This window comes from Rhinolophus sinicus, chromosome 14 (assembly GCF_057876585.1).
Source record: "Rhinolophus sinicus isolate RSI-liver-muscle chromosome 14, RSI-T2T, whole genome shotgun sequence".
Classification (NCBI taxonomy): domain Eukaryota; kingdom Metazoa; phylum Chordata; class Mammalia; order Chiroptera; family Rhinolophidae; genus Rhinolophus; species Rhinolophus sinicus.
Genome location: NC_142514.1, coordinates 11,837,951 through 11,863,166, shown reverse-complemented (window position 1 = coordinate 11,863,166; position 25,216 = coordinate 11,837,951). Strand labels below are relative to the sequence as shown.

Sequence of the window (25,216 nt, the reverse complement as noted above, 5' to 3'; positions counted from 1 at the left end):
ACCCACAAGGAAGGGGGTGGGAAGTGAACATTGGTTAAACAATCATCTAAACCGTCACAGACATACTATGCTTTCCCTCTGCGCTCCATCTCAGGGCCTTTGCACATGCTGTTTACGTCGCCTGGAACACTCAATCTGCACCATTCAGATCTCAGCTTGGAAATCACCTTCACCAGAGAAGCTGTCACTGACTCCACAGTGTGGATTTACCCTTCATTATATGCCCATAGCATCTTTGGGCCTTCTTTCCCAACCTCCCCAAGGCTCAGTGTGTTGAACTGTAAAATGGGCATAGCCATACTTACATTTGCTGCTCTGGGTAGAAAATGATAGGGTATCTGAAAGGCTTGGAACAAGGGCTGGAACATGGGAAGTGCTCATTCCCTGACAGTTACTAATTTCAGTGCCAGCGCTATTCATCTTGTCCCATCCCGTGTTCCCCAGGGTTATGCCCATGCAATGACCCTGCGCACCCCCAGATGTCCTCAGGCCCCTCTCTTTACAGGCCCCCAAGCTCTTCTCCCAACACTTGCTTTTTCTATGACGCCCTTGGTTTGGGAGCTAATTGTAATGAAGAAGATTAGTACCAAATTATTACCTTTCTTTTCTGTCCCTTTTGTCACTTAGCAATGGAAACAAAAGACATTCTTGAGCTCAAGTCAAACATTTACCAAATTAATTCCCCACAAAAAATTGTTTAAGATTTCAAGGGTTGGTGGGTTGTTTTTTTTCTTTTTTGCTTTTAATTTCTTTCCCTCTACATCATAAAGTAATTGCCTGATTAAGGGACGTGCAGCTTGGAGAGTGACACATTTTTTAAAATTAGAACGCGCCTGCCAATGGACAGTTATGTAACTGGTTTTCTCTTTCCCAAACAACTTGGTTCTCAAGGAGAAACGACAGAAGAGACAAGGGCAAGCAAAAAACCCCAGATGCAGGAAGCAGGCAAGAACTGATGGGTAGAGCGTGTCTTTGGTGACTCGATTCTGCCCCATTCCCCTGGGACTCCCCTCTAGACAACCTCTGGGGTCTGTAACTGCCTCCCTCTCCACACTCATTTACGTAAACTTGCTCTCCAAAAGGCCTATAATGGGAATTCCTGCTAAGACATCAATTCTAACAACATTGAACCAACTCGTAGTGAGAACCATGCTCCAGGCTGGGCTCCAGGCATAAAGACATCCCTAGGATTTGGGCCCTGCTATCCAGGGCAGCAGAGGAGACAACACCATGAACAAGCAACTGAATTACGATGAACAAATGACCCTGGGAAGGTCAGGGGGTCAGCGGACCTTATCTTGTGTCACCGTCTCTGCACTGAGATGCTGCAGCCACACTGGTCTCTGCACCCCTGCCACTCCAGACTCAGTCCCAAAACTCAGTTCGTCCTTCTTAGAATGCGCTTCCCCTACATCTTTGTGGAGCTGCCGCCTTTGCATCAAACATTCCCTCCTCCCAGAGCCTCTGAGCACCAAGCTGAAGGAACCCCTCTCCCCAGGCCAGTCACTCTCCACTGCCTTCTTTTACTGCATTCACAGCACTGGCTGCGACCTGACCGCTCCTTTTTTGTATGTCTGTTTCCAGGCTAATTGTCTGTGGTCTCCTCAAGCGCTGGACTTGTCTGCCTTTCCCCCCTGTATCTCTCCATTGCCTAGGCCAGAGCCTGACCTATTACAGGTCTCCAATCAATGTTTGCTGGTGAACGAATGGACAAATGAAAGGATGGAGGGATGGATGGAGGGATGGATGCAACTGCTTAACTACTACCTCACAAGGGAACATATTCTTTTCTCAGGGATCATCTCTTTAAGCTGCTCCTCACCCAGGCTTCTTGGGGTGAGGGGAAGACAGGTGAGGAAGAGCGGGTCAGACTGGTCATCAAGAGTCGCCAGTTCTAATCCTGCCTGTGACCATAGTGAAGTGACTGGCCCTCTTTGGGCCTCACGTTCCCATCTGAAGTATGTAGGGTTTGGGTTAGTTGATCTAGGAGTCCCCTCCTCACTCACTCTATCCAACTAGGATAAATAAATCCGAAGGAGCCAGTCACAAAAGACCACATATTGTACGATTCCATTTAGCTGCAATGTCCAGAACAGGCAAATCTATAGAGACAGAAAGCAGATTAATGATTGCCAGCTTCTGGGGGTTGGTCGGGTGGTGATTACTAAATGGTTACAGTTTCTTTTTGGACTGATGAAGTGTTCTAAATTTGACTGCGGTGATGGCTTCACAACTTTGTGAATATATTAAAACTCACTGAGTTGTTAAAAAAAATAAAAAGTAAGCCTGATTTAAGGTTTACTGAAATCAGGGAACTGGGCATGGGTGATTGGGGCGGTGGTCCTGGACCACCTCTGTACCCCAGAGGCAGCCACCTACATCATCCGTGTGAGACACTGGGGCCCTTTGGAGGTGAGGGGCGGTCAGGGTGGGCTTCCTGGACTCTCTGTCCCCAGAGGGCTGAGCAGAGGACCTGGGAGAAGCATTTGCCTCACTTCTGACTTCCATGACAAAAGCCACCATCTGCCTCGTGCTTCATTTTTAAGACTCATTTGGGATCCCCTTTGGTGCAGGTCAGGTGCCACCCCAGCTTGGCACAAGCAGGTGAGGCCTCCTGCATTCCACCCTGCCTCGCCTGGCTTGTACCTACACACTAACGATTCATGTGACAGCCCTGTCCTGAGCTATTTCATATACCTGACCCTCCCTACAACCCTATGAGGTAAAGCCTCGTTGTACAGATAAGTCACGTGCCCAGGTTCCCACAGCGAGGAAGTGGCACAGCCAGGATCGGAACCTAGCTGCCTGGGCCCGAGTCTCTCCTCTCAACACTGTCACCTGATGCCCCTCAGGGAACAAGTGAGGGACAATGAGCTGGAGAGGCTGCCTGCCCTCCAGGGTTCAGATGCAGGAAAGCAGCGGGGTTGTTTGAGTGTCGCTCATTCTCTGCCGCACGAGGTAACCTTGGCAGCTCCAGCACAGGAGAGCAGAGGCGTGGGTCTGCACGGAGCAGCTCTGTGGTCCCGGGTTCAGAGAGCTCACTGCTGTAATGAAGGGCAGCTCCTACCTGGCTCCAGATGCGAGCTGAGAGCTGAGAGCTGAGAGCGGCGGCGCGTACACTATCCCAGGTGAGTCGTACAGCCGTCCTGGCAGGAAAACTACCCCAGCTCCACAAACTGAGGCTTGCAAAGGATGAGGGCTCCCTCTCGGAGTCAGATCCAGGCTGTCCCTCCCCAAAAGTCACCGTCCTCCCCTGGGCTCTCACACAGCACCACCTGCTTGCTCTCTAGCCGTGGCACTTAGCACATGCCTTCTCTCCCTGAGCTTGTCTTCTCAGCTAGAAGCGAACAGTGTCGCCCTGACAGGGCTGTTACACGGCTTAAATGGGAGTGATGTGATGTATGATGATCTATGATATGACATGACATGGTATATGTAATGTCATCTAAATTTTATATAATAAAATACAGTTGACCCTTGAACAACGCAGGTCTGAACTGTGCGGGTCCACGTCTATGGGGATTTTTGTCTTCAATTGACCGCAGTTCAATTGACCCACATAGTTCAAACCCGAGTTGTTCAAGGGTCAACTCCATGGTTAGGAATCTGAGGATGCAGAGGGCCGACGGTAGTTCTACGTGGATTTTCAACTGCACAGGACGTCTGGGGCCCTAACACTCCACCCCCCTGTTGTCCAAGTGTCAACTGTATAAATATATTTTATAGTAACATGATAATATATAACTCCCTCCACTAGAACGTAACAGAATAAAATAGAATAGACTGCCCCTTCTGGAAGGTACACTTCATGATACCAGAGCAATCCCTAGCACCATTAAATAGAAGCTATCAAACAAGGCATTCCAATGAGATTTACTGAATGAATGAATGAATGAATGAATGAGCCTATGGAAAGGAGTTAGCGCAGAGTAGATGCTAATTCATGGTAGCTATTACCACCATTAAAAGTAAACTTACCCCTACCACCAAAGGCCAGAGCAACACCCACAGCCCACCTGGCAAGGGCTGGGCACAGGTACCAGAGTTCTTGATGTTGGCAGCATTCTGACACACGGACATAACTGTCGGCACTAGTGACAGACATCTGTCAGCCCATCAGGGATCTCCCTGGGTTCCCTGAAAACCTTTCACCACCTACTCAGTCAGTTCAGTCGAGACATTAAGATAGCGAAGTGCTCAGCCCAGCTGATGAGTGTTCGGGCCGACAATCCACGCGAGATCTCCTGGCTAGTGAGCTCATCGAGAGTGGGGAGCTGGTCAGCGAGGACAATTTAAATCCATTTAGCAAGCCTGTCCCCCCACACGAGCTGGGGACCTTCCTGAGAACAGAGACCCTTCGGCTCCTTTCTCGGCATTCTCCACCCCCACCCGCCCCACCCCAGGGATATCCAGGTCTGTGGAATGTAGGGCAAAGGTGAGATCCATCGTCATCGATGACACGCAACGGAATAAGACAGATCACGGCCCCGCCTCCCGCCTCAGCAGACCTGGCTTAAGCATGTTGGCTCGAAGGCCTCTCAGTATTGGCCATCCAGCCTCCCACCCGCAAGCCTGGACCCGGGACCCCACAGATCGAAAGCATCTGTGGAGACACACAGGTGAGTGCAGCCCTGCTCACGCTGCACCTGGCCTGCAGGAGGATGCAGGTAGCGATATGCAAACCCTGGAAGCCCAAGCAGACCCTGCAGGTCCCCCGAGTGGGAAAGAAGCTGTCCATGTGAGAGCTGAGGAAGTTGCTGCATCTTGGGATTTCGGGGGGCCAGCTGGTGTGTGAGGACGCAGAGCGGGGAATCTATAGGGACAGGAACAAAGCCAGGAGACTGGCAGGAAGGGGAAGCGGGACTCATTGGGGGAGAAGCGGGAAAAGAAGACGATGAAAACTGGAGGGGGGCTAGGCTCACTGGGAAACTCGATTTTGTGGAAATCTGGGTCTGAAATGAAATGAGCCTTTGGGGATGGAATTTAATATCGTCTCGGAGCCTTTGTCTTCATTTAGGGCGATGGGACTGCATTTATTGTGGCTTTTCCCTTCGTCCCAGTTACATTTATTTGGGATTTATTCACTTATGAGTCTTGCAACAAGAAGTTGAAAAGAGTAAATGTACTTTTTTTTTCCTCAGCTACATCAATTTTGGAGTGAGATTTATTCTGTCCACCGCCCCCGTACGGTTACAGATGAGCTGCTGAGGTCCCACTGGGGGCTTCCACCAGACAGGTGAAGCTGGAGAGGTGGGGTGGGTGCTCCCAGCCGACCTAGGGCCTGGGAATTTTTCAGCTAAGCTGGGTTTTCAGCCCTCTGACAGCACTTTGTAGCACTTTCCTGACAGGAGTGTGTCTGGGGGGAGGGGTGAAAAAGTGAAGTCTTCCGTTCAACAGGTATTTTCCTCCAATGTCTAGCATCTGGCGTGACACATAGCAGGTGGTATAGGTTGCAATGTGTCCCCCAAAAAGGTGTGTTAAAGTCCTAACTCCTATCGTGTTTCCCCTAAAATAAGCCCCAGTTAAGATCGTCAGCCACACGGACCCATTTAGTACATTCTGACGATGTTCCAGAAGAAGATGACATGACTGTATTTGAATAAATGTAGATTGCTGTACAGGAAAAAATAAGACATCCCCTGAAAATATGCCTTCATGCGTCTTTTGGAGCAAAAATTAATATAAGACTGCTCTTATTTTCAGGGAAATATGGTGTGAGACCGGGTCTTATATTAATTTTTGCTCCAAAAGACGCATTAGAGCTGATGGTCCGGTTAGGTTCTTATTTTCAGGGAAACACGGTAGGTCCCTCTTCCCATGACTGTGCCCCTTCAGGGTCCTGGGATAACTTAAAAGGAGCCCAAGGTATACCTGGTTTCAAGGAACTTGGAAGATGGCTGTATTCTCACAAGACCCAGGAACCACTTAGGAGACAGGCAATGAGTCTCCTCGGGCCTCTCTTGAAAGCAGGTGTTTTTGACCAAAATATACACAAGTTCTAAGAAGCCCTTCTCCCAGTGTAGCTTTACCAACCGTCCCTTCACCAGATGACACCCCCTGCCCACACCATCCTTTGGTTCTCCATGTCCATAAGCTCCCGCATACCCCTAGGGACATGGGAGAAGCATTCAAAGACACAGAGGGCAAATAGCAAGAAATGCTGGGCAGAGGTGTACGGTGCCATTTAGTGTGGAGCAGCCACAACTCCAGACCACTGGTGCTTAGGGGCTGGGAGCCCGGAATGTCCCCCAACATTGCTTAAGGTTGTCCTGCCCCTGACCCAATTGCTGAGCAACTTCCCCCCGCCCCACCATGTGCTAGCCCAGCCTGGTCCCAACTCGGCCTCCTGCCAGCCCCAGGGATGGCTGAGCCATTGCCATGGTTGTAAAGCCCTGCGTGGCCAACCCAGTGAGCCCCAGTGACCTCGCCCCACTGCTGCCACCCGCACCTGGTCACCATCCCAGTGCCTAGGTGATGAGAGAGTGTGAATACAGAAACGAGGATGTGAACAAATGAGTGAGGATGTCCGTGAGTAAATGAGTGAATGAATGGGGGGAGTGAGCGTGGGGGTGGGTAAGTGGCTGTGTACATGAGTAGAGAGGGGTATTTTTTTTCTGTTGTGTGGGGCACCCTTGTACAAAGTAGTCCATGTAACCTCAAGTCACCCAGGAATCTGTCCTGTTCTCCTGAAAAGTCATGCTAGGGCTTATTTTCCAGTGAGGTCTTATTTTAGGGGAAACATGGATGGTGGAGAAGGGGCCATGCACAGGCTGGGAGGGGCTGCTGGCCTCACAGGACTACCGAGCCCCACTGTTCCAGGTGCCTACAGGGAGTTAACATCATTCCTTTGCACGTGATAAAGAGTCAAAATGAATGTGACAGCGTCTGACGCTGTTTCTCTCATGGCTCCGGGAGCCTGGCTCCGGGAACCCCGGTCAGATGCTGACACATCCTAACGTGCACCTTCTCAGGCCAGGTGCATGCCTGCTTCGGCCAGTCGGACAGCTCAGGCTTTTTCTACCGAATTAACTTAAATGAATTGAGCAAATCGACTAGTGACTTCTGGGTTATGTGGCTGCAAATTCTCCCTCTGAAGAAAGGACACGGCTTTTTGTTTATAGTAACAAGCTAGATCGTTACTATCTGACCTCAGCCTAGATGCTCAGTTCCTGTCTTCCTGTTCCCTATCTGGAAGTTTCCTTGCTGTCAAGGAGTTGTGCTGAGTGTCTGCCCCTCGCTTTGTCCCACCTCTGCACTGTCGCCTGCGCTGGCCCCATCAACTGGAACCCCCTTTTCCCCACAGACCTGAATCCTGCGTACCTACCCCCTTTATGATTGTGTAATTTTTAGTATCCTTTTTTCCCTCCACCTGCAGTGCACCTGCCCCCAATGAAATAATATAATGTTAATAATAATAATAATTAGATGAAAATTTACTCTAGGCCAGTCACTGTACTAATCACTACGCCTATGTTATCACATTTCGTCCTCTCAACAAACCCATTTTACAGATGAGGAAACAGATCCACAGACATATTAGGTCATTTGCCCAATGTCACAAAGCTAGCGAAGGACTGGACATGATTTAAACCCAGGAATGTTACAGGACCCAAGCAATTAATCGCTGTGCTCCTTCTAGAGTTGGCTTAAACATCACTTTCTCTGGCGATCTGCTTCATGTCCCCTCCCTGCCCTCCAGGAAGAGTGGCCATTCCCTCCCCTGAGCTTCCGGCCGGGCATCTTGGGTACATTTCTATGATACACCCCCTGCTGTGGACATTAATTGCATATGTATGTATGTGGTAGTTAATTATTAACTGGCCATGAGTTCCTCAGGGACAAAGACTGAGTCTCATTCATCGTGGTACCCCAACATGTCTGACATGTTGGGGCTCACATTTCATGGGGATGGCGAATCCCCTCATGGTCCCTGGCTCTGGGCTGGCACAGAACAGCCAGAGGGCCCAGCTGGAGCTGGAGTCACAGCCGGTCCTTATCTGAGCTCATTGGAGTGTCTGTGGCAGAGAAGCCAGCTCCCCCAGCATAAGGAGCCCAGGAGGTTTACAGGCTCAAAGAACTGAGTGGTCCAGCGTAGCTGGCTTCAGGGCTCAATAAGGCCTCTCAACTCTGCTTTCCCCTCTCGTGTTTTCGACAGACAGGCAGATTCTTCCTATGAAGACTCAAGGTTCATCTCCCCCTGGGTTCAAGTCCATAGAAATGAACAGGTTCTATCCCGATCTCAGGCCTGCCTCTCCCTGGCCCAGGCTGGGTCCTGTGCCCGAAATGCGCCCACCCAAACGCAGGGCCTGAGGACCTGAGAGTGACAAGAGATGGCTTCCCCAACCCCCTGAGGAGGGGAGAGGATAGTTTGCTGATGGTGAACCCAGGTCCTCACCTCCAACCTGGGCTTTCCTTTTGCATCTTCAATCGAATGACTCCTCTCTCAGAGGGAACCCACAGGGCACCCTCCCAGAGTGGAGCTCTGAGTTATGAATCAATCAAAGGCATGGCTGTGGGCCTCTAGGTGCCAGGAAATGCAGGCTGGGCTAAGTGTAAAGTTGCCTTTAAGTTTTGATCTGCCCGCACCTGCTTGCAGCCTGCAGTATACACAGAACTTCAGCAGAGAAACCAACAGGTTAGAGGGTGCGAGTCACCAGCTGGTGATCTCTTCCTGTCTTTGCCCAGTGGAAGGTTCTCGTCCAGCTGGCACAGGTGGAAACAGGCCTGGAGTTAGGGGGCGAGGCCTGCCCAATGCGTGCGTCCTTCACCTCTCAGCTTTCTCCTGCCCCTTCCAGGGAGCCTTCCCTGAAAACTACGGACAAAACCAGGTAGGTATTAATAGTCCAGGCCCTACAGAATAGTACAATCTAATAATTACAGACACAGGCCTCAGAGCTGGGTTCAAATCCCAGCTTTGCACTTACAGCCTTACTTAACCTCTGTGGTTCCATGTCCTGCTCCAAAAAATGGGGAAAAAATAGTACTGACCTTACATTAAATCAGTTAAAACATGTAATATGCTTAGAGCAGTGTCGGGCTAATATTGTTACTATTAGGTACTAAGCATATACCAGGTACTGGGCTGGCCTGGAGATACGGCCCCTTTGCAGTCATTGGCTGGACTGATGCAATGAGCCAGGGAGAAAGTGCCAGACTCTGCTCCGGGTTCACAAATTCAACTGCAAAGCCCCCAGGAAAGAGGACATCTGACCTCGCTCGGTTCACATAAAAATTAGCTCACATTTTCTCACATGAGCTATATATAAGATGATTGAGAGCTAATAAAACTCTAGACCATGTTGATAAAAGTAAGATGTTGAGACCAGCGTATATGAGTTGTCTGGTCCGTATGTACGATCTGTGCTCTCACCAGGCCATACATTGGGTATTTTTTTCAAATTCAGATGTACATTTTTAAGGGAGGTGCTGACACACAAGAGGTGTCTGAAAATAAGGGAAAGCAGCGCTGGAAAAAGTCATGTGTCAATGTCAGGGACTGGAGAAGCTTCACTAGGTGGAGAAGGGACATGCCTACTAGCAGCACATTATGTTTGAAAGACTTAAGTTTTTCTAGAAGGAGATGCCTGGTCTCTGAGTCGCCAGGGGACACAGCTGAATGTAAGGATAATACTGACTGGACAGGGCACTTGTTTGTCACCTGCAGGAAAGTTTAGGCATTGCAGCTGGATGACAATGACAGACTGTGTTAGGAGGTGGTAAAGCCTTGGTCAAATGAAATGAACCAGGGCCAGATGGTCATCTGACCAGAATGCTGAAGAACTGGGATCTGACCAGAGTGCTGCAGAACTAGGACACAAATGGGCTTCATTTCATGTGCCAATCCAATCCATTGGTGGTGGGTACCTTGAGTGTTAAATTTTAAGAAATATTGGACTTGGAGATGAAATAGAGCTCAGCAGGAAAGAGTTCTGTCATCGATTAGTGATGTCTGTGGTGGACACAGGACGGGTAAGGGGTGGCAGAAGCATTTTAGATTTCTAATCCTGCTGTAGCATTGAATGGAAGTTGGACTCTGTATCCCCCAAGGTCTTGGAAAGCCTATGGTTTTGTGGTTGCATTTCACAGCACCCCTTACAGAGCAAGTCGAGTCAGAATTAACATTTTCAGTAAGCAGATTAGACAACTAACGCTCAGATGGGTTCCTTTTTCTCTAGGATCCCAATGCCAAGCCAGCAAGACTGGATGAGTATCTCTTGCCTGGCAAATCCCAGATCCTAGATACATTCCAGACTCTGAAACTTCCAGCAGCAAGTGGCACTTGAGCCAGTCCCGGAAGTCTGAGGTACCCGGTCTGTAGCATCAGGTGTTGCAGTCGGGTAAATCTGGGACTCTGTCCTGATACTGCCATTTATGTACAGAGGGACCCCAGGCAAGCCACCTCACCTCTCTGAACTGTTTCCAGTGATCGGGACCTGAGATGTTAAGTGCCTGGCCCAGGGCCTGGCGCACAGTAGGAACTCAGAAAGTGCTTGCTCTTTACCCTCATGTTCATGCCTCTCATCCAACTTCCCAAATGCCCTTTGAGTCAGATGAGGCAGGGACCCATTCCCTCATTCATCTGTGTGGAGAAAGCAAAGCTAAGAGGAGATGGAACCTGCCTGTTGTCACAGACTGAGCTGGTGGACAGTCAGGCCTCCCCTAGGGAGTCTGTCACGTGGAGCTAAGGGGACTGATCACAGGGGTAAGAAGCCCTGGGTGGCAGTCTTGGCTTTTCCACGAAACAACTGCCTCTCCTTGGCAGGCTGCATCCTGTCTCTGGCCTAGGTGTTCCCAATGAAAACACGACGGGGGCTGAACTGAAGCAATGCGCCCCTTCCAGCCCTGACCCTCTGGATGCTAACTAAGATTTATTGCAAAGAAGGACGATTTTGAGGCTGCCGTGAAGAATCAAGCCTCGCCTCTTCTCTCTCCCATCCACCGTAGTTGGGTGGTGGACATTTCCTCCGCCTCTCCCAATTTCCTTTGATCCAGAAGAAGGGAGAAGCGGGTCAAGGTCTCTGAAAGGCAGAGTCCTGCCATCATGGTTAGACAGTTAGCCTGGCATATTGGAAGTAAATTACCCTCCACAAACCATGCTGCACACCCTAGCGTTACCCAATATTATTGGGTGGCTCGATATAATCCCTTAACCTCTCCAAGCCTCAGTTTCCCCATCTGTATATGAGAAGATGCACTGCCCCTTCTCTTCCTCCAAGGATTCTTTGGAGGGTTGGCACGTAAATGGGATGGCCGAGTGGCCAACGCCTTTCTAACCAACCTGGAGACAATCCATGGCTGTCTGCCCTCTTCCTGCTGCCACTATAAGGCCTGAGTTCTGTTTCCTTGACTACTCAGAAAGACGCCCTGCCAGTGGCTTCACGGACAGAAAACTCCAGCCAGAGCTCTCAGCTTCAGGAGGCTGGGACTCAGGGGCAGGGCTGAGCAGAGACTCTCATCAAGGTGAACACTGGAAGGAGACGGAGACAGCAGCTCCACTTGGTTTGGAGCGGCAGTGGGTGATCGGCTTGGCCATTTCTTTTCTGTGCCCCAGGACCACAGCCCTCGAGATGCCCTAGTCAGCACCGTACTTGACACACCTGGTTGCAAGGTCCAGCCTGTCTTCTGGATGTGATGACTTGTGGCCACCGGACTGCTGGCTCTCGGAACACAGCTGGCAGTATGGAGGGACAACACAGCTCGTTTCCCCCAGCACTTTATCCTCCAGATGTGCATCAGTATATACAGAACACACATCTGGAGAACCAGAAACACCTCCTATTGAAGTCAATGAACAAATGTGCAAGACCCAGACAGCGGAAAGCAGAAGCGGTCCGCTGCCTGATTCCCATAAGCCGTGAACCACTTTGCCACCTCCCCCGCTTCCCACCCCTCTCCTGTTCTTTGCTCTTTCCGCTGCAACTGCCAATTCCCCTGTACTAGGTGTGGTCAAGAAATGTCAACGGGAAAACAAGAAAAGGAAAAGCAAAGGCTGATGACTTTTTGATGACTGCCAACCTAAATTCACATGTTACTCTGTTTTCCTGAAGGGAGGAATCAGTTGAATCATTTCAACCAGAGCTTGCCCTTTTGAGCTAGCCAAGGGTCTGGAGCTGTGCTAAGCTCTTTACACGCTTTATCTCATTTAATCCTCAAGGCTGCACTACAAAGTTTGTATTATTACATGCACCCTTTCCAGGGGAGGAAATTGAGGTACAGAGAGATTAAGCCAGTTGCCCAAGGTCACACTGTGATGGACTGACACAGGCTGCCAAGCCAAGACTGACTTCAGAATTCAGGTCGTCCTGCCCCGTAACACACAGTTCCTGCCAAACGGGTCGGTGCAGAGGGGGTGGCGACTTATTCAAGCACATGAGGTCGGTGACTCCCCCCAAAACATGCCGGAGCACGATTCCATCTTAACAACAGCTCCACACATAATAATAATAGCAGGACCCGGAATTAGGTAAGACAAGTGAGGCAGGATCTTACAGGATCAGATCTGGTCGTTAGTCAAAAATTTGGTATTTTGTTCATCATGGATTTTTTTCCCCCCCAGTGTTCATTGCAACTTTATTCACGGTGGCCAAGACATGGAAACAACCAAAATGTCCTTCGATAGATGATTGGATAAAGAAGTTGTGATATATATATATATATATATATATATATATATATATATATATATACACAATGGAATACTATTTGGCAGTAAGAAAAGATGAAATAGGGCCATTTGTGACAACATGGATGGATCCCAAGATCACAATGTTAAGCAAAATAAGCCAGACAGAAAAAGTAGAGAACCACATGACCCCACCGATACGCGTCATATAAACCAAAAATAACAAAAGAACAAGGCAAACAACTAAAAGAACAAAACCCATAGACACAGACAACAGTTCAGGGGCCACCAGAGGGGAAGGGGGCGGGGGGGCTCTAGAAGAGGGTAAACGGGATCCAACATATGGTGATGGAAAGAGAACTGACCCTGGGTGGGGAACACACAATGCGAGACACAGATAATGTATCACAGAATTGCCATCATGGATTTTATGCATTAAATTTGACACTGTAACATACTGCATTAATATATGCTTTACGTTGATTCCTACAATTTTTGGAACCCCCTTCAATTTTGCTCCCAGGGGCACTCCCCCTTTACTCAAGCCCCAGCCCTGAGTTACACAGCCCTTCTTTTGTGTCCACGCTGCGTCAGGAGTGAGGATTGATGAGCATAAATGCCCAGCCCCCACCTTTAGGGAGCTCACAAGATCTTGGGGAGATAAGACTTATGTAAACTTGGTGCCTGGGGGTGTGTATATGAGGTCAGACAATTACATTCGTGAACTCATCTTAGAAAAAGTGCTACCTACCTCCTTGCTGAATATCACTACAGTCACCTTCCAAGTACTCCCCTTGGGAAGCTATGCACCGACGCCAGCGCCTAGTACAGCCTTCAAAGCCATTTTGGAACTCTTTTTCTGGAATGGCTATCAGAGCTGTCGTCGTATTACCCTTGATGTCCTGAATGTCATCAAAATGTCTTCCTTTCAATATTTCCTTTATCTTCAGGTAAAGAAAGAAGTCACTGGGGGCCAGATCAGGTTGAGTAGGGAGGGTGTTCCAATACAGTTATTTGTTTACTGGCTAAAAACTCCCTCACAGACAGGGCCGTGTGAGCTGGTGCATTGTTGGGATGCAAGAGCCGTGAATTGTGGTGAAAGTTCAGGTCGTGTAACTTTTTCATGCAGCCTTTTCAGCCCTTCCAAATAGTAAACTTGGTTAACTGTTTGTCCAGTTGGTACAAATTCATAATGAACAATCCCTCTGAGATCAAAAAAAGGTTAGCGACATCGTTGCCACAAGTTCGTGAACTTCATTGTCGTATAAGCAAGTGTGGTTTGTGGGAAACAGCACCAAATGGCTTTAGGGACAGGTTGTCATATCAGTGCTGAGTCCAGCCTTTGCGCTTACTAACTGGGGGAGCATGGGCAAGCTACTTCCCTTCCCTGGGCCTCCATTTCCCCATCTTTAGAATGGGACTAGTGATAGTACCCCTCTCGCGGGGGGGGGGGGGGGGCGCGGGTATGCAGTGAGCTATGCAAAGCACTCGGAAGAGGCTCCCGCAGAGAGAACACCCTCAGCGTGTGTCAGCTGTGATGATAAACACTGTCATGATTCTGTGAAAACCGTGATCACCTAGGGAGTTTGGAGATGGGAGAGCTGGAAAGGACTGGAGAAACCTACCGGTGTTGCAGGGAGGAGGCAGGATTTAAGGGAGAGCTTGACCAATAGTTTGAATTGGAACAGGTGGGGAGGAGCGGGATTCTGTCTGAGGGATGCTGAAGCCTCCTTGGGAAATCTGATAATTTTCTAAATTAATTCATTTATTTTTCATTGTGGTAAAATATACACATGAAATTTACCATTTTGACCATTTTTAAGTGACCAGTTCCATGGCATGATGTACGTTCACATTATTGTACGACCATCACCACCACCCATGTCCAGAACTTTTTCATCTTGCAAAACTGAAACTGTGTAACCATTAAACACTAACACCACGTTCTCCCCTCCCCGCAACCCCTGGTAACCACGATTCAGCTTTCCATCTCTATGAATTTGACTGCTGTAAGTACCTCATATGTGTGTAATTGCACAATATTTATCCTTTTGTGACTGGCTTGTTTCACTTAGCATAATGTCCTCAAGGTTCATCTATGTCGTAGCATCTGTCACCATAAAATCTGATAATTTTGCAAGTCCTAGGAACTACCTGAAAATGGATGGAAGGAAGAAAGGAAGGGTGGATGTATAGATGGATGGATGGATGGATGGACAGATGGACAGGTGGATAGTTGGGTGAGTGATTGCATAGATGGAAGGATGGTATTCAGGTGTGTAGACTGAAAGAGAGATGGTAAGACAGGATACAGTCCAACCCTGAGTAGCTCATAGCATAGGTAAGGGGCCAGGAGGACAAACGCTCCCTTGATAATGTCACAGGGCCCACATGGACACACATACTAAGTCCCACTGTGAGAGCATGACAATGCTAGTTGAAGGCATCACAGATGCCACCAGACTTCACAGCAAAACTGCAGCCAGGTGGTGAAGGCTGATGAGGAGTTTCTTTCTCAAGTGGAGGAAGAGGAACCAGGCACTCCAGACAGAGGGCAGAGAGGCATGGAAGAGGCTCAGAGGCAGGAAAGTACAAGACACAGAGGCCACGCTTACTTTAAAAAGTAACTCTGGGCCTCTGGAATAAGGAGGACCTGGGTTCAAATCCAGGCATTGCTAGTTAGTAACTGTGTGATGCCAGGCAAGTTGCTTCACCTCTCTGAGCCTCAGTTTCCTGAGCTGTGAAATGGGAGTGATGATGGCATCAACCTCTGAGAGTGGTTTCAAGGATCTAGTAAGAACATAAAGCGTGAAGGTCAGAATACCTCTCAAAAAACACCATCTCTTCTTCACCTCTCCCACCCTCAGGCTCTTTCCTACCCGGGGGTGTTCGGGCAGGTTGAGGTCAGTCTGGAAAGGGTCTTGTACTGCAGATAGAACCAAACCCCAGAGCAAACCTCCTGGGACCCACCTCCACTGCCAATTGGCCGAGGTTTCTCCTCCCCTCTCACTCCCTTATTATTCTCTAAAGTGCACCTGCCATCACTTTATTCATGAAGATTTGCATCGATTTTGCCATAAACCGTTATGAATTCAGCTTGTGGAAAAAATAACATTGATCCCCTGCCTCGTAATTCGTCTCTGGGCTGTGGGGCCTGCTAATGGTTTTCCCAGAGATTTACGTTGGGGATCAGGGGATGAGGCTTCAGCCACCCACTCGGCACCACCCCCTTCACTCTCCCGATTTTCTTTGGTAACTGTCTCTTTGGTTGAAAATGGGAAGACTCGGTGACTGTGGACCAAAGGGCCTGCTGGCTGTCACCTGCCCACTGCAAAGGAAGGAAGGTGAGAGGAGGACAGAAAAGTGGGAAGGGAGGGAAGATAGAAGTAGGGGAAAGAGGAAGCCTGTTGAGCAAAGAAAGGAAAATATTATTGTCCAAACATGGTTCACGCATCAGGAACCTTCTCTTTCCTTATGTGAACTTCATAATAATAAAATGGTGTCATTGGCTCCCTTTACAATAAATAAACCGAGGCTCAGAGAGGTTGAACAACGTGTCTCTACACAATATACACACAATACACAGGGACCAAACCAGTATTGTAGCCCAGATGTGGCTGAGATGCCATTCCCTCCCCTGGGCACACGGTGAATGGCACTGCCCAGCAGCCCCCTTGCAGTGTGATTGTGCCATCGACATCTTCTGCCAATGGGATGGGGCAGAGGTGGTGTCTGTTACTTCCGGGCCTGGCCCTTAGAAACATCCTCCAGCTCCTTCTCTCCTTCTTTGGAGACTTTGGACAATGCAGCTGGAAGATGGAGAAGGGCTACCCAGGTGCCATCAGAGAATAAAATGAGTAAGAAATAAACAATTGTACAAAATCACTAAAGATGTTAGCAGTTCATGTTAATCCCCTTAACACGATAACTGACATTGATTGAGCACTTACTCTGGGCCAGTCCCCATTGTAAGCATTTTGTATTCTTTCCTTATCTAAACCTCACAACCCCATGCGGCAGGCATTCCCACTACAGATGAAGAGACTGGGGCCCACAGGAGTCAATGACCCGCTCAAGGTCACACAGGTAGTATGTGACATGATCAGGATTCAAACGCAGGCAGTGTGGTATTCACGGCTGGGTTCTATTTTCCCCGTTTCTTGCCACAACATCCCTCCCCACCCCACCTTTCCCCTGGAAAGCGGCAGAGTGAGTGGGAGTCGGGAAAGGGGCGGCAGCTGTGAGAGGTGCCACCAGCTTTGTTTATGATGCTTCACTTTTATACACATTCTCACAAACATCATTCCTTTTCATCACACTTGGTCCCAGAAGTTATGCAGAAAGGAGCTGATCACAAGCAGAAACCCCATGGTGAATCCTGTAATGCACGTGATTGCTCCCTAATTCATCCACTGTGGATCTGTGTGGTCTTTGGCGAGGTCTCCATGCCTCTCTCATCTTCCATTTTTCCCTCATGCAAAATGTGGGGGAGGTGAACCAGCCGAGCTCCAAGGCCCAGCACTAACATACCAGGGCAGAAACTGGCATTGTCAAGGACAGCTGGGCTTGGCCAGAGGTGCCCGGGTGCATGCTAAGCCCTGGGCCAGAAGCAGGTTCTTGCCTGGGGTGATCAACTTGTCCCAGAGGAACTTGGCAATATAATGAACTGTGATGGCGTTCCTTCCATTTGCTTCCAGTCAGTTCCATGAACAAGTCATCACAACCCAGATCTCTTCTAGGTGTACTTTTTCTGTTTGAGATCTCTTGCCTTTCATTTCACAGTGTCTCTGTTTTGTCCATATGCCTCTCCCAACCCAGAGGCCCTATGGGGCCACCTGAGACCAGAGTCTGGGTGGGGAAGCAACACTCTGATCTGACCTTTGCTGCCACATTCCATCCTACAGTCTGGCTTGAGGGGCCTGAGAAAAGGCGAGGGCTTCAGTCTCCTCTCCTGCCCATTAAGACATCCTCCTCCAAATCTTGTTTTATAACTAGCCTGAGATCAACTCTCTCATAGGATCTGCTAAACATGAAAGAAGCCAACATATATTACATTCTGAGAGTTTCAGCAGACTTGCTAGAGTTACAAACATTGTTGGCACGTTATCTGCTCTCGAGAGCTCACAGGCAGTGCCTGACGTTTGCCGTGTCATAACAAGGGCTGCCGTCCTTCTATTCTGAGCGACCGCCATCTTCACCACCTGCTGCTTCGTCACGAAGCCAAAGCTTCATTGTTTAAGTTTTGTGATGCCAGTGCCCCACTTTGGTACCAAAGTTGGTTTTCGTTAAGACACAGGCTCAGATGTTGTAACGAAAGCCAAAAGAGCAGGGCTTTAAACAATATGCAATTTCTCTCTTGGGGAGCAGTTGATCCAAGGCTTGTAAAGTAGCTTCACAATGTCAGGGTCAAGGTTTCCTTCAGCTTTATTACTCTGCTGTTGTGCACGTGTGCAGTGGTCCAGCTTTCTCACCAGCTGGCAGAGTGGGGCAGGCGAAGTGAAGGATATTCCTTATGCTTTTAAAGGCATGACCTGGAAGTTGTTTCTATAACTTCCTCTTAAATCTTACTGGTTAGAGCATAATTACATGTCTATATAGGAGTATGGGAAATGTAGTTTTTACCTGGTGACATGTGCCCAGCTAAAACTGACTAATTCTATCAGAAAGGAAGGAAAGGGAAGGGAAGGAAAGGAAAGGAAGGGGAGGGGAGGGGAGGGGAGGGGAGGGGAGGGGAGGGGAAAGAAAGAAAGAAAGAGAGAGAGAGAGAGAAAGAAAGAAAGAAAGAAAGAAAGAAAGAAAGAAAGAAAGAAAGAAAGAAAGAAAGAAAGAAAGAAAGAAAAGTGGGAGACAATCACCTGCAACATAGCTTTCCATAGATAGGGGAATGCAAGCTCAGAGAAGTTAACTAAGTGGCCCAAGGCTGTACAGCTAGCAGAAGTGATAGACCCAGACCTCAAACCCGGCAGGCTGAGTCCAGACCCCACGCATACAGCTACAACACTGGTCTGCCTCACCACAGGTAAGGTTCCTAACACAGTGCTCAAATGTAATAGGAGCTCAGTCAATGTTATTTTCCCTTCGTACTGACCCGAGATAACCAGGTCCTTGAAAATGGGCTGCCACCACCACCGCCTAAACAGATAAGTTTTGAAAAGGAAGTGCCGAAGGTAATGATTTCTGGAACATGCTGGGAGGGTGTAGCCAAGCGACATCACAGGTCTTTGGGGTACCTAGGGAAAATAGCATATAGCTGTGTTTCTCGAAGCATATTCCACAAAGCACCCATTTGACTTACTTAGGATTGTGTGTAGCCCAGGGGTCTTCACCGATCTGGATGGGCGCCAAATTGTGACAACTGTGAGTTTGGAGTTCACAGAAAGCATGTGGCACGTGGCTACAGTGGCATGGTGACCAGGTGGTGGCAGGTGGGGCAAACACAGTTTCTGACTTGGGAACCAGGTCTCCCTGGGTTCAGACTCAAACTCTGCCCCTTGAGGGTCTTGTGACCTTGGACACATCACTGCACCTTTAGTATCCTCAGTTTTCTCATCTGTAAAATGGGGGGGGAATGCCTACCTCACAGGATTGTTCTTCTAGTCAGCAAATATTGAGCACCCACTGCATACTGAGTACTCTCCTAGGCATTAAACAGGGCAAGTCAAACCCCTGCTTTCATGGCACTTACGTGATAGCAGGGAGACATAAAATAGGTAAGAAAATAAAATGTGTACTATGTCAGCGGTAAGTGTTACAGAGATGAGGCCGGAGAAGGCATTAGAAACTGTGGTGGAATGCAATTGTAGATCAAGCATCCAAGGAAGGCTTCACGGAGAAGGTGATATTAGGTTGGTGCAAAAGTAATTGCGTTTTTTTGCAATTTTTTAACCTTTTAAACCGCAATTACTTTTGCACCAACCTAATAGTTGAGTGAGCCACGCAGCTAATCGGGGCAGAAGCATTTCTGGGGGAGGGATCAGCCTGGTTCTGAGACAGGAGCAGGCCTGGCGTGCTGGCACAGCAGCAAGAGAGCTGGTGTGGCTGGAGTGGGGGGTGGGGTGGAGAAGAGGCTGAGAGGGGAGGCAACAGATATTGCATATGACATCCATCCAATTGTTCAGTCATTTATTTTTCAACCAGAATACTTGAATGTCTCTATGTCTGACCCCCGCCACTCCCTGCCACCCCAATCTCCCAGTCCTGCAATTTTAGTTCTGCTTCCTTTGCATTGCTGATGACGTGCCCTCAAAATGCTGTCCCACCAAGGACACATTGGTTGGTTCTACTTCTAGTGTCTGCTTGTGACCCGGTGGAAGACAAGGACCCCTGGCCTTTGATACTGATATATAATTGGTTCGAGCCCTTTATTCGACACCCTGTGGCAAGGCTGATGCTCTCCCCAGGTTTTCTGAGCACTCCTAGCGGAGTAGAGTATCACGATCACTCCTGCCTCCGAGTTCCTCTCCTTCTCACACCGTCTCCTACCTCTGCACTGGCCCATCTTCGGGACTCCGCCCCATTTTTCTGATTTCCTCCAAACCCACTAGGCAAGGCCTTATGTATAGCAGGCATGACTCCGTTTCTGCAGGTTGTAGGGACAGTTAATGCACACAATGCAAACTTAAAGTGGAACTTTCAACACCCTTCTTATTAAAAGATGACACCCTTCTCTGTGGCCACGTGCTCCACAGGCCACGTTGTCCACTCTATCGTCTTTCTCCTCCCCTTGTCTTGGAGGTGGGTGAGCTGGACAGTTTCTGAGGCACCTCCCAGCTCTGAAATTCCCTGGGGCTCAATCCCAGGCAATCCTTAGCTTGTTGGATCTGAAAAGGAGCACGCTCTCCAGAGACTTGTAACAATGAACGGTGGTTTTGTCGCAACCCCTTCTTATTTATCGATGTACTTCCTTTCATCCTCAATTCCCACTCCATCCCTTCCCTCCCACAGGCAACCCGTTGGGTGTACTTTATGTGTATCCTTGATTGTATGTCTTTTTGTGAAATGCATATTGTTTGGCATGCGTGCATTTTCAATGTACTTGGGTGGAAATTTCCATCCAGCACTGGCTTTTGCAATCAATCCATATTACTGTGGGTACATCTGGTGTGTTGCTTCTAACTGCTGTCAGCCTCATGGCGGCCGTACTCTCACTCTGTCTTTCCACTTGTCCTGTGGAAACTATTAATAACATTTTGAACATCTGTCACTTGCTAGACACTGACCAAGAAAGGCTCAGACTTAAACCTCATAGCACCCTCTGCAGTCAGCTCTATTATTATCCCCATTTTATGGACTAGAAAACTGAGGCAGATGTTATATACCTTTCCCAAGATAACTGAGCTTGGGAAGTGGCAGAGCAGGGATTTGAATCTAGGCCTGATTCCAATGTCCTCTCTTTTCATCACTCTGCAAAACAGCCCATGCAGGGCCCCTTCTGAATTCAACATTCTAGAACTAGTTGTGTCTAGGACTAAGAATCACAGTGACAGTAATAGCTATTATGTGTTGCATACCTATTATGTGCCAGGATCTTTACATCATGCAGAGCTGTCATGTACAGCTGCACAGGTAGTGCACTGTACAACTTCAGGGAGTATCCTCTAGCTAGAGTACAACGTGAGCGGCATCCCCTGGAATTGTGTGGGGGAGCAACAACAATCCTTTAAGGTCAGAGTTGTTACTCCCTTTTTATAGTCAAGAAAAGGGAGTCTTAGAGAGGTGATGTAACCTTCCCAAAGCACAGAGCCAATAACTAGCGGAGCGCAGCTCTGCACTTGTTTGCCTGCAGTCGGGTCCCCCGAGGACTTCAGACTCCTTCCCAGCCGAGTGCTGCCATGCCAGTCACTTGAAGCCAACCTCTCAAGCAGAGTGTGCCTCCTATTTTCCTGAGTTCTGCTGCCTGAGTGGAGATGCTGCCACGTCTCCAGCGGGCAGGCGTTGGGCATGGCACGCCTGCCACACAGACACCGTGGCCGGGGTACATTCTCACGTTCACGCATCCTCGTCACGCTCACCAGCCTGGGCAGGGGGCTCACGCTCCCCTCACCCTACTGCATCGCAGGCTGGGTCACCTGCACCCACCAAGTGGTTGCCAAGCTCGTCATGGTGGAGGACCTCAGAGACAGGAAGTCATTCAAAGGAAGAAGCCCTTGAGAAAGCGCTTGGTTTTGTTCACAGCATTAAGACAGCTTCAGAGAAAAGCCTTTATTGCAGACAGAAGAATATTATTTCAGCGCTATTCCCCTGGTCCATTACAGCAAAATAATAGAGCTTTAGTTTCTATATATTTGTCATGCTTAGCGCACATGTATTTCAAGTATATTTGACAGCATATAAAATTGAGGTGAAATATTGCAAAATTGGCCAATTCTTGTACATTTTAAATGTATTTCCTTTATTTGTTACACTTACTTTACATATCTATACAATCCATCTTTGGAACTGGAGAGGCAATAAGTGATGGATCGATACTGAGGTTTTCCATGGTTAGAGACACACACACTGGATGTGAAATTTGCATTTTGCCCGGAATCGCCTGGTTCTGATGACGGGGGAAATGGCCGCTCCCCTTCATTTCCTGGGCGGGGATACATCTCAGGGCAGAGAGCCGCAGTTGTAACTTTGAGGCAATGTCTCAAAACTCCTCCCCAACTTGGCGGGGCCTGGGGACGGGCTTTCTCTTATGACACTAGAAAGTTTTATTGGTCTGAGCTGGAAGTCTAATCAGCTGAAAGTAATCTAAGTCCTACAGTTGAAGTTATTACCCTGGGACTTTAGGGGGTCTCCCTAAAATTATATGCCTAATGTTGAGCACTTATACATCCTTGTGTGGCTGCAGAAGGCGGTTAAATGTCTATATGGGAGTGGGCTCTGTCCTGAAGAAGAGGGGTCTCTCCCTTATCTGGGCCTTTTTGGCCCCACCTCCCTCCGTGGGTCTGGACCTCAGCCCCATGGGTCTCGGATGTACACGTCCCATCACCATGAGGCTCTCTCATGCAGACTCCTGAGGGTCAGCTTCTTAAAGATAGGCCCACGAGGGGCAGGGCTCAGGTCGTCACACTCTGACTGGGGATGACCCTTCATCCTTTAAAGGCTGGAAGGCAGTTTGGGGCCCACCATCAGGACAGTGCTTTGGGCCTGCAAAGAGCCAGTCACATTTTTTCCCTCAGTGTTCATCCTGGATACAGTTCCCTCTTCAGTCATTCCTTCATGCTTAGCCATACCCCACACTCAGAATAGTCCACTGACTGCTAACTTGTCTGCCTTTCCCACCTCGAGGGCTGAGGTTGTGTTTTAATAATCTCTGCACTGTCTGTGTCTGCCCTGGCACATAGGAGGTCTTACGAAGACTGTTGGATGGATGGATGGATGGATGGAGAGATGGATGGGATAAATTCCTTGTAAGCAGGTGTCTGCAGGTTTCAGCACATGGAAACTGGGCCTGTGAGATAGTCTTATCTTTTGTGTCACCCTCCCAGCAAGGTGCCAGCCATAAAAGCCTCATTAATATCTCAAACAATAGAGACTGGATCAGCCACACCCCACCCTCCATTAAGGACGGATGCCCCTTGGGGTGTGAGGGGGGCTAATGCATCTCTCCCCATGGCTCTGGCACAGCCGCCGACCATCAAGGAGCCCATTAGGGAAGGAAAAGAGCTATTGATCCCTGATGAAAGATGCCTGGAATCCTGGGGCAGACACCTCCTGGGCCCAGAGGAGGGACAGAAACAAAACCCTTCTTCTCATGGTTACAAGTTAGAATCCCGCTGGGCCCTGGTGGCCAGAGAGGAGGTGGGTCCTCAGGGTGGCTGACCTGGAAGGATCAACTCACACAACCCCTTCCTTTTAGAGCTGACACAGCGGGTTCAGAGGGGGTGCCTTACCCAAAGCCACGCTCTTGTAAATTAATTGCAAAAACAGCCCTACTTCACCATCCATCCTCTTTGCGAGGTGACTGTGCAGCTCCACCCACCACAAGAAAAAACCTATTTCCTTCCCCCTTGAAGCTAGACTTGGCCATGTGACTGTTTGACCAGAAATGCTTATATGCCAGTTTCAAGCCGATGTCTCAGAGTCTTACACGTTTTTTGGTCCATCCCTTGCTTTTCCATCTTTGAGAAGAACATTCCTGGGCAAGCTGCTGGAGGAATGAGCAGAGCCCAATCAAGTCAGTTGTCCCAGCCACACTTTAGACATGAGAGAGAGCCCAGCCAAGATCAGCAAAGCCACCTCGCTGACCCACAGCTCACCGGACATATGAGTGTGCCCTGCCCAGGCCCACTCATTTCAGCAGAAACACCCAGCCGCCCAGAGCAACCACACGTGTCGCCCACAGAATGCCCCCTAGGTTTTGTGGTTGTTTGTTACGCAGCGTTGCTGTGGCAGTAGATAACTAATACACACACATTTTCTACTCGTTCCCTCCTCGTTATTCTCACTGCCCTGCCAAGACTCTCTCATTGGGACACTGCAGTTGGCATGAACCAGACCTCCCCTTCTCCAGCCTTCTCTCCAGCCTTAATCCCTCCTCCACCACAGACAGCTCAGTAGGTCGCTCATGGCCCCCAGATTTTTCTTCTTTCCTTTTGTATTTTTTTTCCCCACTGTTCTTTTTTTTCTTTTCTTTTTGCTCACACAGTGTGTTTAAAAAAAAAAAAAAAGAGTTTGAGCCAACATTTAAATATCAGAAGCCCTTCCATTGAAATCCTTCTTTTGAGAAGTCAGAAGATCCTGGGCCCTGCCTCCTGTCTGGTACCGACCATCTGGGCCTGGAAGCAGCTGCCCCATTAGACTGGGACATGTGCAGTACCCCCGCTTTGACAGACGCCTCCCCCACTCACTCCTCTTTCCCCGACGCTGAGCCCGAATGCTGGTCACCACCTAGCTCATGCTCTTGATTTCCTTATTTTAGAGAAATTTCTCTGTACACATCTCTGTCACAAGTTAACAAACAAAAGATAGACCTTGAGGAACTCATGATTCAAGGAAAACAAAAAGAGTATGTTTCTTAGTGGAAGCGATGGATATTTCCGTGTATTTAAAATGCAAGCAACAGCCCATTTCTCTCATTAATACTGGCCCCTGGAGGCAAGCGGCTTTTCCACTCTAGCCCTAGAGCACACTCCTTCCAACGGGCCCCACTTAACCTTTCCAGTCTTCTCTCCCCTTCCCTCACACCCATGTACCCTAAGCCTTGGGCGCCCATGACCGCTGGCTCTGCTCCTGCCCTCATGTCTTTGCCCACACTGCGCCCCCTCCAAATCCAGTGGATGATGTTCAGACTCGCGCTTTCTTCTCAAATCTTACCTCCATCCAGAAACCTCTCCCCCTCACCCTGGTCAGGATTGCTCTTGTGTCCTCTTGCACCCCACTCTGCCCAGTCCATAAGCCCCCATTTTAACAGCGATCCCAGACTGTGATCCCAGCACAACTGCTCCAGCACAACTGTACTTCCCCTCCAAAATGGGGCTGAGAGGTAAGGAACATGCAATGCTGGCCCTGCCGCTGCGCCCTCTCCTCCATCATCAGCCCTGCTGTGGACTTGGAATCAGCAGTAGCTTTGAACGGAAACTGAAGGTCCATTATTTGCATAGGCTT

General features: G+C 49.0%; 1 long non-coding RNA gene across 1 annotated transcript; it reads left to right on the top strand.

Moving 5' to 3' along the window:
* The first annotated feature begins 1,766 nt into the window (after positions 1-1,766).
* LOC148755379 (uncharacterized) lies at positions 1,767-12,652 on the top strand. The gene is made up of 5 exons (XR_016018553.1): positions 1,767-3,128; positions 4,404-4,619; positions 5,142-5,236; positions 8,686-8,828; positions 10,176-12,652. It is a non-coding gene; the product is annotated as an uncharacterized LOC148755379 (long non-coding RNA).
* Positions 12,653-25,216: the final 12,564 nt, after the last annotated feature.